This window comes from Chrysochloris asiatica, unplaced genomic scaffold (assembly GCF_000296735.1).
Source record: "Chrysochloris asiatica unplaced genomic scaffold, ChrAsi1.0 scaffold00084, whole genome shotgun sequence".
In the NCBI taxonomy this organism is placed as follows: Eukaryota; Metazoa; Chordata; class Mammalia; order Afrosoricida; family Chrysochloridae; genus Chrysochloris; species Chrysochloris asiatica.
In genome coordinates this window covers 8,211,018-8,221,365 of record NW_006408602.1, presented here as the reverse complement: position 1 = coordinate 8,221,365, position 10,348 = coordinate 8,211,018, and the positions used below count along the sequence as shown (strand labels likewise).

General features: G+C 36.5%; 1 pseudogene; it reads right to left on the bottom strand.

The window, feature by feature from the left end:
* LOC102812162 overlaps positions 1 to 8,642 on the bottom strand; it is a 151,115-nt pseudogene extending 142,473 nt beyond the window's left edge.
* Between the last annotated feature and the right edge of the window lie 1,706 nt (positions 8,643 to 10,348).

Below are 10,348 nucleotides of genomic sequence, written 5' to 3'. Positions count from 1 at the left end.
TAAAAAAAAAAAAAAAAAGAAACCTGTGAGAATTAGTAACCTGGACATATATATTAAAAGAAATACTAAAAGGCCAAAATGGATGCCAGAAGAATCTTTGAAACTTGCCTTTGAGTGTAGAGAAGCTAAAGCAATTGGAAGAAATGAAGAAATAAAAGAGTTGAACAGAACATTTCAAAGGGCATCCTGAGAGGACAAAATCATGCATTATAATGAAATGTGAAAGGACAAGGAGTTGGAAGACCAAAAAGGGGGAACACTTTCTCAAGCTGAATGAACTGCAAAAAAATTCAAGTCTTGACTTCGATGATTGAAGGATTCTATGGGCAAAATATTGAATGATGAAGAAAGCATCAAAAGAAGATAGAAGGAATGCACAGAGTCACTGTACCAAAAATAAATGGTCAATGTTCAAGAAGTAGCATATGGTCAAGAACTGATGGTACTGACAGAAATCCAAGCTGCCATGAAGTCATTGGAGTAAAACTAGACTCCAGGAACTCATGGAATAGAAACAGAAATCTATCTACAAACTGTTATAGTACTGGAAGTGCTCACTCATCTCTGCCAAGAAACATAGAAGATAGCTATCTGGCCAATTGATCGGAAGAGATTCATATTTGTGCCCATTACGAAGAGAGGTCACCCCAAAAAACATGGATATCATTTAATAATATCATTAATATCAAATGCAAGTAAAATTTTGCTTAAAATAATTTAAAAATGATTGCAACAGTACATTGACAGGGAACTTCCAGAATTCAATATGAATTCAGAGTATTATGTGAAAGTAGGCTTATCATTACTGATATTAAATGGATCTAGGTTGAAAACAGAATATGCTAGAAAAATGTTTGCTTGTGATTTATTGACTATGCAAAGACTTTTGATTGAGTGGATCATGACAAGCTCTGGGCAATATTTGAATAGCGAATATTCCAGATTACTTCACTGTGCTCATCAGGACCTGAGCACAGACTAATAACTAGTTGCTAGAACAGAACAAGGGGATACTAAATTGTTTAAAATCAGGAAAAGTGTGCACCAGGGTTCTGTCCTTTCTCTAGGTTTATTCAATCTGTATGCTGAGCAAATAATCTGAGAAACTGGATTAAGAAGAAGAACATGACTCAGAATTGGAGGAAGACTCATTAACAACTTGTGATATGCAGATAATACAACCTTGTTTGTTGGAAACAAAGAGGACTTACAATATACTTACTGATGAAGACCAAAGACTACAGTCTTCAGCATGGATTGTACCTCAGTGTAAAGAAAACAAAAATCCTCAAAACTGGACCAAGAAATAACATCATGATAAGTGTAGAAAAGATAGAATTGCCAAAGACTTCATTTTGCTTGGATCCATAATCAATACTCATTGAAAGCAACAGTCAGTATATCAAACGGCATATTGCATTAGGCAAATCAGCTGCAAAAGACCTTTTGAAAGTGTTCAAGAGCAAAGATACCAGCCAGTTTGAGGACTAAGGTTCCACAGACCAAAGCCATGGTATTTTAAATTGTCTCATATGCATATGAATGTTGGACAATTAATAAGTAAAACTGTGAAAGAACTTGTGTATTTGAATTATGGTCCTGGAGAAGAATCTCAAAAGTATGATGGCTTGTCACAAGAATAAGTAGATCCGTGTTACAGGAAATAATCCTGAGTACTTCTTAGAAGCAAGAATGGCAAGATTTCATCTATCATATTCTGATATGTTATCAGGAGGAACCAGCCGCCGGAGAAAGACAGTATGCTTAGTAAAGTTTTGGGTCAGCGGAAAAAGAGGAGACACACCATGAGATGGATGGACATGGTGGCAGCAGCATTGGGCTCAAATGTAGCAATTGTAAGGATGGGCAGGACAGGACAGTGGTTCATTCTGTTGTACATAGGTTGGCTTTGAGTCAGAATGGACTTGATGGCACCTACCAACAACAATAGCAGAGATTCTTCAGGTAGTAGTTCAGTTATCCCAAAGTATAATATAATATATATTATGATTATTTTAATATATGACATAACACAGCATAACATAAAATAATATACCATAGTATAATATGAGTCCAGTTATGGCACTGTAGGATAAGGCACTAGTGACACTGTAAGATCAGCACTGGACTGGTAACACCTTTTGCAGTTCAAACCCATCAGTCACTTCTGCTTCATGAAGATTTACAGCCTGGGAAACAATATATTGGATCGCTGTGAGTCGGACTTGATGGCATGCAGCAACAACAACATACATATATTTATATGTGTGGTTGCTGTTACATGCCTTCTAATTGATTCTGACTCATAGCGATCCTGAATACATTTTCCAAGGAATGGTTGTTGGATTTGAACTGTTGATCTTGCAGCTAGCAGTCCAGTGCTTATCCCATAACACCACACCAGGACTATATATATATATTTGATGTTGTTGATAAGTGCTGTCAAGTGGGTTCCAACTCATAGTGACCCTGTGTAGGGTTTCTGAGAAGCAGCTGGTGGGTTTGAACTGCTGACCTTGTGATTTGCAGTCCAGTGCTAATCCTACAGGGCCACACCATGAGTGTAGACCATAAAAAATTACATATATATATATATATATAAAATGCCCAGAAAACATCAGTCTCCCAGTAGGAAATATTTAATTGGTTTCCCATCTCCCAAGTTTTCTACATGAAAGTGCACAATGACCAATGATTCTTTCTTATCTGGGTGAAAACATATCATGTCCTTGAAGATGCCAATGATGGCTCTTTCTGTTTCTGTTTGTTGTTGCAAGTGTCATGGAATTGGTTCCTACTCATAGCAACCATATCTAGGGTTTCTGAGGCTTTAAATCTTTGTGAGAGCAGAAAGCCTCATCTTTCTACTTTGAAGTGACAGGTAGGCTTGAACATCAGATCTTGTGGTTTGAAGTCCAGTGATTGTCATATAAAGTCATTGCAATCCCTATAATTATATATATATATATATATATATATATATATATATATATATATATACCCTCGGAAACCCTGTACAGGGTCGCTATGGGTCGAAATCAACTCGACGGCACTTAACAACAACAACAACAATACAAATGTATATATGTAACATACATATGCACACATATACCTATGTTATAAAATACTAAAAGTAATAGAATGGATTACACTGAAATTGATTGAATTACACTTGTTCAGAAGAAAATTTAATTTGCCACATTAGCTATTTTTACAGTATGTATGTGTGTGCGTGTGTAAGTCTACATACCTAAATGTAGAAGTAAGTAGAAGGTACACAAGAAAGAAACAAAATTGAACCAATTATATATATCTAATTTGGACAGCTTGGCCAAAAGGAAGCTCGAGCTCAAACTTTCCAATTATCAGTAAGGACTGATTCAAGGGCAAGAATCAGTGATAAAACAACAGCAGTTTGCTATATGTCTGTAATCTAAAAATGTTTCCTGTATTTTTTATTCTCAAAATCTCTCATAAGGTTAAAAAGGCAGTGTGATAAATTCTACACTTTTGTGTAAGAACTTATGTATAAAGTAGAAATAATGTCAACCTTGAGATAAAATGACATTTTTATTTTACACATTTTAATAGTTACATAAATGCGTAGCCAAATATGATCACCTTACAATTCAGTCTGTAGATATCAAAGAGTTCAGAGAAATAAGGCTATAATTCTGTGTTTAGGGACTTTAAAGAAGAATGCAGTTAAAAGTGATGGAGGGTTAAAAAAAAAAAGGGGGAATTTAGATTTATAATTTAAAATAGTCATAGAGAGAAAGGCAAGAGACATGGAACCTTAGCAGCATTTAACTCCATGTGTTATTCATACCCAGAAAGCATATAACCATAATGAGCAGAATGAAGAGTTTATTATCAGGTGAATTCAAATGAGTAACATTTGTGATAGTAATTCTATCACCAGTGCTCAAAATCTTAATCGTCACAACCAAATGATAAGGAAAGAAAGGCCCTGGGGAGCAAAATTTAGGGCAAGAAAAAGAGTATGTCCATTGTCTTGGGAAATGTATTGTGATGACAAGTGAAGAGAAAACCAAAATGACTCAATTCCTCTGTTGCTTTATTTTTCAAAGAAAAGTTCTTTCTATGAAAGAAATTATTGTTCACATATGTTTAAGAACTAATTGAAGAGGCTATGGGGAGGAGGCTCGAAAGCATGAAGAATAACAGAACTAAGGAGGCTTAACTTGGAAAAGGTAAAATGTGAAGATTTTACAATTGTTTACAACATTTGGAAGTTCAGGTTATATAAACCTGTAGGCTACTTATATTTTATAAGCTATTTAATAAGGAGCTCTGGTAACAAAGTGGTTATGAATCAGTCTGTGGACCTCAAGGACAGTTCGAAACTACCAGCTGTTCCACAGGAGAAAGATGAGGCTTGCTGCTCCTGTAAAGATTTACAGCCTCAGAAACCCTGTACAGCGTTGCTATGAGTCGGAACCGACTCCATGGCATATAACCATCACCACCATTTAGTATAATAGACTTCCAAATAGATAGATTTGGACAGTATATAAGTCAATGATTTATTAACATTCAAAAGGATTGGCAACAAAAACAAGTTGGATCTCATTAACCAGAAGTCTGTCAGAAGAGTATTCAAAGGCAGAAATGATCTCTTTCAAGGAAAACAAGTTAAGATCCTTTTATTTTTCCTGTTTGAGGATACTATGTGGTTAGGTGAAATCAGAGTGACAAATCAGTCTTAGAGAAAAAAGTTAGAGATAATTGTTTCAGAACTGGTCTTACAGAAGTGAAGAGTGAGGACACATAATAGTAGACAATAATAGACAGAAGTCCAGGAGGCCATAGGAACTCTTGCTGAATTATGGCTATTAAGCATGGATTCCTGCCTTCTTACATAGTGAAGAAGCACCATTCATGTTAATGCTATTTGAGAAGAAAGAACAACTGAAAATGGACTAAAATAGTTGCTTTGATCCAGAAACTGAAGTATGCATTGGATACTTATGCTCTTACATTTCCTGTCAGGTTTATAATGAAAACTACAAGAATCTAAGAATGAAATGAGAGTTTATCAAGTCCCTATCAGATACACCTTTTACAAGTTGTATATACTATATTGTTGTTGTTATTAGTAAGTGCCATCGAGTTGTGTCCGATCCAAGGCGACCCTGTACAGGGTTTCCAAGGAGTGGCTGGTGAACTTGAACCATCGACCTTGCAGCTCAGATCAGTTTTGTAGTCCAGCGCATTGACTCACAGTAGCACACCAGGACTACACACTGGATTAATGCCTAGAAAATCTTATTTTATCTTTCATCATTTTACATTGAATACTTTATGTATGAAGTAATTTACAAATATCAAATCTCTTGATCTTAGCCCTAATACTGGACTGTGAACCATAAGGTCAGTGGTTCAAAATCACCAGCCACTCCTCGGAAACCCTATACAGGGTCGATGAGTCAGAATTGACTTTATGTCACTTAACAACAACAACAAAAACATTAATTCCATAATATCAAAACCATTATTATTATTTTACAAATGAAGAAATTAAGACTTTAAAAGGTTAAGTAATTTGTCCAAGAGAAGAGCTGAATTAACCAAGATTGAGACCCTGATACCAAAGCCTAGCATATAGGTGATGTTGTTGCTGTTAAGTGCCATCAAGTCCATTCTGACTCATATTGACCCCGGGTAGGGTTTACAAGGCTCTAAATCTTCACGGGAGCAGAAAGCCTCATCTTTCCCCCACACGTATAGGTGATAGTTATGTGTAATACTGATATTATTGAACATCAAAGTACCCTGAATTGTAGCTCTAGGAAACAAAGAAACAGAAACTGACTTAAGACACTCCTGTCCCTTTTGGGAATCTGGCAATCAAACGTGGCACTAAATTCTGGATCCAATCAAATGTTTGGTAGTGTCCAACCTTCCATATGGTTGGGAGGTCTGACTTTGTCACAGATGTCGCAGGCAGCTTCCCACATCACCTGCAAGACATATGTGACATAAGTGGGAATGCAGGATGACTACAAGTTGTACCCCTGACTGGGCCTGTAGCTGAGAAGCAAATACCAAGCAGCAGCAAGCCAGGAACTGGACAACATGGGGAGAGTTTACTTTTGACCTTCAGTCAGTCACTGTATGTATGGTGAGCTGAAACGGGAGTTTTAAAAGTAGGAGAGTAGACAGGGCTGGCAAAAGAAAGGCTCCAAGGACATATTGAATCACAACTTCTAACAATGTGGCATGGCTGTGCAAACAACATCAGACAGGCCAAACTTACATGCAAAAATCAAAGACTGAGTGACTCATTTTGGGCAAATGTGTCTGGCAGCCTAGAAGGAGGAAAGGCAGGGCTGCAAGTACAATATGCTCTACAAACAGAGGAGAGAGTCCCAGCCCAGAGACAGTTTCCATGTGTACGAAGTGTGGAAAATCTGAGACATGCACTGGGCTCTTCAGCCACATTCTTACCCTTGGAAAGCAATCAGCCAGCAGAGAAATCTCCAATTTAAATGACAGCAAAATGTATGCTTGGAGTTATCTGACCAAATTAGCAACTGAGATATTCTAGGGGCTTAATTTGCACATTGAGTTTTAATAGTATTATATTTGTATAGCAGATTATATAACCAAAAATGTTAATGGGAAAATGATTTTATTTGACTGGGAAATTGGCACCCAGACTAATTGTCTGAAAAGGAGCCAATTTTAAAATTCAAATGCTGTTTGAATGAACTGGTATTGGCTGAATTAGGATTTATTGTGTAAAATATGTAGCTCTTAATAATAGCCTAAGGAAAGAATAAAAGGACTCAATGAACTAAGTAAAGGATTGTTTGTGTATTCTCCTATGTTTTGTGATTTGTTTGGGGATGTTATAAATAAGACCACTGGGGTAGTCATGGTACATGTAACTAGAGTATAGGAAGATGGATTGTCGTCCGTCTTCCATGTAGCCAGATTCTGACACATAGCCACCCTGTGCAGGGATTCCAAGGAGCAGCTGGTGGGTTTGAACTGCCAACCTTGTGGTCAACAGTCTAGTGCTTTTTCTACATTGTCACATCAGGACTCAGCACATTTTTATTAAATATTCAACTATCTATCTGTATTTGACTTTGAACTTCATGTGCTCATTTCATACAGATTAGCATACAAATTCATAAGTGCCCCATGTATTTAGAAACAGCCATGTTTTTCATACGGTGTTTAGGGAGTTTGATACAGTAAGACAATTCAAAGCTTTCAATTAATGCTGCTGATGGTTTTTCTTACTATGCAATCCATTATCTTTAACTGACTGAGTCTAAATAAGAACTAAGATTGGGTGGCAATCAGTTTTCTAGGAGAAAACTCTACAAATAATATACTTTTTATTGTTATTGAGTATCTTCTTTCTGAGTCAAATATAATATTACTTTGGCTCTACATCACGTTCTTTCAAGAAGCTGAGATTCTTTAAATAATAGTTGAAACTGTCTTCATTTATGATTGCATATCCTCTTCTTATTGCAGGCCTTTGGGATAGGGAAAACACAAGGTCTCCTTCGAAAGCCAGGCCTTTGCCTCTCCACCCCCACCCTCTCTACCAACCCTACTCTTTAAGACAACATCTTCAAGTTGCCATAGACCAACTGTGAGTGTTAAATGAATATCTTTGACAGGAGCTAAGCCTTTTGGGCATTGAAATAAGGTTTTCCTCCTCTCTTGGCATGTGAAGATTGAGAGTGTGCTTTGACACCAGTAGCAAAGGATGTGAGCAAAGCAACTTTCAGAGCATCAGAAGTGTCAGCAGAAGGAAAAATCAGTACAAGTAGAAAGCACCAAGGTAATTTCCACACCTATAGTAAGTAGTCTGTGAAGTCAGTCAGTTCATCTCTACTCTTGGTTGATGGAGCCTTCCTCTCTGTTGTTAAATGACACATAAACTAATCTGTCAGTATCCAGGTCTGCTCAGTTCTCTTATGCAGGAAAGAAACACAAAGGTAGAAACAAAAGCAGCAAGGTTGTGAGTGCAGGTAAAATTATTTAAAATTGTGTTGCACACTCCATTCATAGATATATATTTTAGGGGAACTTCCCCTAAATATCATATAACCAGAGTACTCATTTGACTGTTTTTTCTCAAGACATAGAAACATTCATTTTAGATTCAGTAGTGAAAAATATGGTTTCATTTCTGTACTTTAAACATATTATGCATTTCGCGCTCATGTCAAATTTTCTTAAACTTTTAATTAATATGTACTATATACATATTGAAAAGTAAATGTATCATATGTGTAATAAACTGGTGTTTCTTTCTTAAACTTTACACAACTTTGTAACTGAGATTCTGCTCAAGAAACAGGAAATTAGTCGTGCTAAATTTTTGAGTAGTTGCATTTTCTAAAAGCTTTCATTTCTGTGACAATTTCCAATTTAGAAAATAAATCATCTTAGAGTAGCAACATCTGAACTCAAGCATCTATTTTTCTCAATATATTCTTTAATATCAAGTAGTTTTCACTAACATTTAACTCATTGCACTTAGCAACCTGCATAACTACAGGAAAGGACAGAAATTGGCATTGCCGAGTATGAACATTTGCTGCATGGCAAAACTGTTCCTTTTGGCAGCCATTTTGCATTTTTAAAGCCATGAGCGCCCTGCTGAACAGAACTCCAAAGAAGAGGAGCACCAAAATGGGAAGAAGGTGCCGTGATTAAATGAAGGAGGGCTGAGGGGTTAAAATCGCTGCTGAGTGATTTCACCACTTCCTGCCCCATATTCACACTCTTGGCAAATGAATGAGAAGCGTCCCATGTGGGATTGCAAACTTACTGGAAATGGATGAGAAACATTCTGCTCTGCTGGAGTTTGTAAGTAGTTTCTAAGAACTGACTTCTGCACAAATGAAATTGATTGGATTGTTTTATGTCACTCCTGGCAAGAGATGTTTTTATCTCGGCATATTCTTCTCTCGGCTCCTTTTGGTTGGCTTGAGGACAAAACCTTCAGCAAGACCCAGACACAAGTCATCCTTCTGTGAAGTCTTCCTGCTTACTCTGCCTCATCCCTTGGCCTTCTTGGATTATGGGCCTCTTTAGCAACTTGCACAATACCTCAGAGCTCCTTACATGAAACTTTTTCCTTTTCACTAAATTGTAAGCTTCTTGAGGGCATAGATTGTGTCTTTTCATCCTTTACTTGCTTTGCTTGTACCTCCAAGGCCTCTAATCTGGATGTAAACAGAAACTCACTTCCTGCTCTGAAAGGCCATAAACTGACCATTTACAAATGAAGGTGAGACCACTTCAGACCATCATCACTAAGGGTTCCCTACTGTTGACAGAGTTGTTTCTTCAGGCTGACATGCTAACTGTTTAGCCAGCAACCCACAGCTGAGCTGGGGATGAGGAACTACCCACCCACGCTGTCTTGGTAAGCATCATAATGAAAGAACAGAGACCACATTTGCCAGCAAAGTGTCTTCTAAAAAAAAAAAAAAAAATCCATTAAAAAAAAAAAAACCCTCGCATTCTAGAAAAGCAATTGTAAAGAAAGATTTATCCCATACCCCTTAATTTTTGTTAATTGCAAAATGCTGTTTTCATTTCCGTTTTTTCTTAAATAAGTAAGCAACAAGAATAGCATAAAATATAGTCTCTTGTAATTCTATTGCAATTTTTAAGGGAAGGAAAAGGAAGAAAACAACTGAAATGTGTGGTTCTTCATTGGAGTCTGAGGTGGGCTTTATCTTTTTCTCCCCTTTCTCAAGGACACACCAAGGTGATTTGCCTTTTCTCTCTACATCCTAATTTATGTTATTTTCTGGAGGATAGACAGACCAAGTAATAACCATGGTGTATTATACATGTGTATATTTGGAGACACTGTCTAAAATTCCATGACAATTTAAATGTATTGAAATTGAAATATATATATATATATATATATAGGTACAGAGAACATTGACTTATCAATCCTGAAAGTATTCAGCACATGTCAGACTGCCTAGGTTCAATTCTAGCTTTCACGTACAACACATTTTCTCATGGGCAAGTTACTTAACCTTTCGTCTATATAATTGGAGTAATAAAATACATCTCTGAGGTTGTTGTGGGAATTAAATGTGTCAGTATATGAAAAGCTTTTATACCAGTGTGTGCAACATAGTAAATATTCTATAAATATTGGCCATTATATAATCTTAAGTATAATTATACTATATATATCAGTACTAGCCATGAATAATGAAAATGGATATGAAATATCAAAATGAAACATTTGAATGTTATAAATAAGAATGGATGTGCCTGTTAATAGTCAGGTATTTTAAATGCTTGCATCATATTAAACAAAAAG